Source organism: Typopeltis vanoorti, chromosome 9 (assembly GCF_054136105.1).
Source record: "Typopeltis vanoorti isolate ZY-2024b chromosome 9, IOZ_Tvanoo_1.0, whole genome shotgun sequence".
NCBI lineage: Eukaryota > Metazoa > Arthropoda > Arachnida > Uropygi > Thelyphonidae > Typopeltis > Typopeltis vanoorti.
The window spans coordinates 26,534,014-26,538,421 of NC_143557.1; the positions used below are offsets into that span (position 1 = coordinate 26,534,014).

At 34.9% G+C, this 4,408-nt stretch overlaps 1 non-coding gene and 1 pseudogene across 1 annotated transcript; one reads left to right on the plus strand and one right to left on the minus strand.

Annotated features, from left to right (window-relative positions):
• Positions 1 to 3,690: 3,690 nt before the first annotated feature.
• LOC150102937 (U2 spliceosomal RNA) lies at positions 3,691 to 3,869 on the minus strand (annotated as a pseudogene).
• LOC150102938 (U2 spliceosomal RNA) lies at positions 3,837 to 4,032 on the plus strand. The gene has a single exon (XR_016548876.1). It is a non-coding gene; the product is annotated as a U2 spliceosomal RNA (small nuclear RNA).
• The last annotated feature ends 376 nt before the right edge of the window (positions 4,033 to 4,408 follow it).

The window sequence follows — 4,408 nt, forward strand, 5'->3', positions numbered from 1 at the left end:
TGTGTTCGCCCGAGTTGCTGTTGGAAAATTTTACCCTGAGGTGTGTGTTTTGTAAAGGGTAAAGATGACGCCGAAATTTATGTAAAACTACTTTAGTTTTAAATTGTATATTATGAATTTTGATAATTTAGGGCATTGACTTCCAGCACAGTTTCTGTAAATTCTGACAGTTTGTCTCAATAAGTAAAAATAGCTTTAAATAATTTTGTAAAAGAAATTCCCAAGTTATATTTTGCAGCTTTACTATTCGAGTAAGTAGACCACTCTTCAGCTTGGTTATGATGAATAGTTTGGGAACTCAATATCCGTTCAATAATTATTTGTTACGGAGGAAGTTTTAACGTTTTAAATTAAATCACTGTTGCACTAGTAAATTGAAGAATGCTTGCTTTCAGAAGCTAAATTAATCATCTTTTTTTTTCGTTTGGAATAAAAAGAATCGGCATACAAATCTTAGAAAGAAAGAAATTAAGGATTTCTCAAGTTACCATTTCATAGTTTAGCAGTAGTTCTCTCTCTCGCTCTCCCCCCCCCCCTCTCTCTCTCTCTCAATCTCTCTCTCTCGGTGAACAAGAAGCTGGCTTTTTTGTTGTTGTTATTAACGTGCGATGTACAAAACTGTACTGTTAATCCATTGCAACTAAGGCCACACATTTTATTCTGGATGGAGGAAAATTCATTTTTAACTATAGATATTATTTTTGGCAAATTTCCATTTCCACCTCACTTCTCTAAAATTGATATTGATATTGATACTTATGGCTATTTGGCCAATTTTAGGGCAAGTGGTATATTTGCGTACCTCACTCTTAAAAAGTAATGAGTACGCATCCTAGTTAAGTTTTCTTATTTTTTAATACTAACTGTGGGAAATATCACCTGCATTAGCATTATGTTTAACCTGATATGAACAAAGTTTATTTAGGACAATGGATGGTACTACTAATACGAGTAGTCTTACAACAAGAAAGTGGATTGCTATTTTTTACGAGTAGTATCGCTTTCTTTCTAAAATATTTGCTTCAGACAATCCGGTTAAAGGGTTAAAGCTCTTCGTTCTAGAACAGTGCTTACAGGTATATTCCTACACATTTGAAAGATAAGTCACACATATGTTTAACAGAGACATCTGTAGTTGGCATAAATAGAATACTATACAAGCTTTAGAAGAAGCTCCTCTTTCGTAATATTTTGCGAGTATGTGAACAAGTGATGTTCTGCTTGCTAAGTCCCCAAGTCATAGTCCCAGAGAGAGAGAGAGAGAGAGAGAGAGAGAGAGAAGAAGAAGAAGAAGAAGAAGAGTAAGAAGAGAGTAAGCAATAAAATTCCTCAAATTTATTTAGGAGAAATTTTATAGTTGAAGAATGATTTTTTCAATGATGAAATCCTCAACTTGTTCAGCTCCCTCCTTCATCATTTCCAATAGCTTTTATATCTTTTATATATTTTAGTGAAAATTTTAAGGATTATAAAAGTATACAACAGAGAATCAAAAAAAAATTCGATTTTTTTTATTTTATTCTCTGTGTTAGCTTTCATTTCAGAAGCAATATTTTGAACGCATTTCGGTCTCTAAACCTTCAAGGGTTCAATAGCAGGTGCATTATACATCGGTATCGCCTAACATTTTGTTCATCACTATTCATTTACTTAGTAATAAGGTTTGCCTTAAAAATTATTTTAATTTACTCGTTTTTCAGGAGGCAGATATAAAATATTTGAATGACAGCATCATCTATGTCAGAGGGAAACGCAAAAGTGTAGTAGTCTAGTGTTATGTGTGTTTTTATTATTATTACGAACTAAAGCAGGCCTAGTTGGGCAAGTGACTAGCGGATCCGCTTTTCAGTCAAGCGGCTGCGGGTTTGAATCCTGCCATGGGCATTTTTTTTTGTGGGACATGGGCATGTTTGTGATGTCCTACTAATTCTTTGTGGAAAGGCCTTCTGCGACGCTACCATTACTTCTAGCAGAAGGCTTCACTCCCCAAGACGTAAGGCAGTGACCATACAGCGTCAAAATGACATCACATGTGAACAACCAACTAACGGAACTTCAGTTCCATTAGTTGGTTGTTTGTTCACAAGTGATGTCATGAAAGGCGCCAACGGAACTTCAGTTCCGTTGGTGCCTTTCAAGGCACCTTGAAAGCAAATATCAACTAGAGCAAATGAAAACTTGACTCCTTTTTCATTGTTTAAGTCACTCATTTCTATACAAATTAAATTGAACAGCTCCCAGAGCGGAAATATGAAATTTTTCCGCTCTGGCAGTTGCAATACTGGTTTAGGAAAAACTAGAATATGCGGTTCAGTTTGGTTTCAGTAGAATGAGCATTTTTGTTGGTGAAACGATTAGAAGTGATAATAATTCATTACATGCCAGACGCACTTTGATGAAAAGGTTGTAAACACTTCGAAATTTTGTGAAACCACCACTTGTCTTTTTTTTTTTTTCATAATAAACTTGTCTCAAATTTTCCTTTTCCTCATAATGCATATTATAAATTTGTTTTCTACTGTCTACCCTCGATGTCTAGTATTTCGAAACGTTAGTAGTTGGAAGCTTGGTCAATACTATTTTATGCCGGACTCTCAATTGCGTGTAATTGTTTTTAGGATAGGATGAGTTTGCACGTGATTCATAACTCTTTAAAGAGAAAAGTAGAAATCATAAGAGAAAGTTTTAATTCTAAGACAAGCTCTGAGATTATATAAAATATTATATTATATGATATCGTTTAAGAAATATCACAGTATAATGCCTACGCAATTTACCCTATACTAAGTTCAGAATAATTAATAATTAATAATAACCGTGCTGCCTCTTGTTTGTAATTAAACTATTTAATCATCTGAATTCGTTACAGCGTTATACAAAGGGCACAGGTTTTTAACTTTATCAAATTAATTAAAAAACAGTGTTTTTTTTTTAAATGAAAGAATCATCTCTCTTTCTCTCTCTCTCTCTCTCTCTCTCTCTCTCTCTCTAATTTCGTGGTAAACCGTCATTCAACAACTTCTTTGCTTTGAAAACCATCTGAATCAATATTTTCCTTTGATTTAGAAAGGGTTGCATAAACATTAATGAAGTTCTGAAAAGAAAGCATGCAAGAGACTGCACAATGACCCTCTATGTCATAGACTGTATAGTATAGTTCTAGAAAGTTAACACCTGGTCACTGAAGGAATATTTGACAGACTCTCTTCCACGACTGAGAAAATCTAATTATGGCGAGTAAAGAAAATTTTATTACCTGTTAACTTAAATAGATTTGGGAAAATATTTATACATCTAATTAATGCTGAGATGCAGACGTTTAGTGCTGTAAAACTCACCCGAAATCTGAAGGGAAATCTATTTAATTTATTTTGATATTTCTCCAACCAAAACGCAGAGCTGCAGCAACGGAAGGAACAGGTGTTATCCGCAAAACGATAATTTTTCCCGACTATTTCAGCTTAAAGATGTGGGTATTATCAGAATAATCCTGCCACAGTGAATGACTATGCGGATCCTTCCCCATCTGTGATTGCAGTTGTTTTAAAGGAGTTATTGTAGTGAAACATAATAGAATAAATAAAAGATTTCAAAATTCCTTCTGAGTCTTACAAGCTTTTCTGATCGCAACCCACAATAAATTTTATATCTGGATCCAGCACAGACATATATGCTGTATAAGGCAGATAAGAAATATCTCAAAGGGACTGAGGTTGTACAATATCGGGCCACTCATGTGGAGGAGGAACGAAACCAAGCACTTCTCCACCTACGGAAAACGAGTTTAATATCTCGTGGCTTGTATCAGAAATCAAGCTTATAATAACAGATTCTACACACTTATCTTAGCCAAAAGGCTGAGAAACAAAAACGTGGTATCTGTTCTTGTCAGTTTAAAATCTGATATTGGTCTCATCGGCGTCCGGGATATTATGCTGATTTTTGGAATGCTGAGAAATGCTTACAGCTGAATATCAACCTTTCTTTAGGATTATCCCGAGTATTGCACTACCTCTAAGGTCATCACTGTCCATCGGGAAGAAATGAAACGCACGCACGCACACACACACGCACGCACGCACGCACGCACGCACGCACGCTCACACACACACACACACACACACACACACACACACACACACACACACACACACACACACACACACACACACACACACACACACACACACACACACACACACACACACACACACACACACACACACACACACAGAGTAAAAGTTTCACAAACAATAGGTGTCCTTTCTACATACTAGTATAACGAAGTGATATTAAAACCTACCAAAGTTAATGTGAATAACAAAGATAATCTGAATCAATATTATCAATAAATAATATATATATATATATATATATATATATATATATATATATATATATATATATA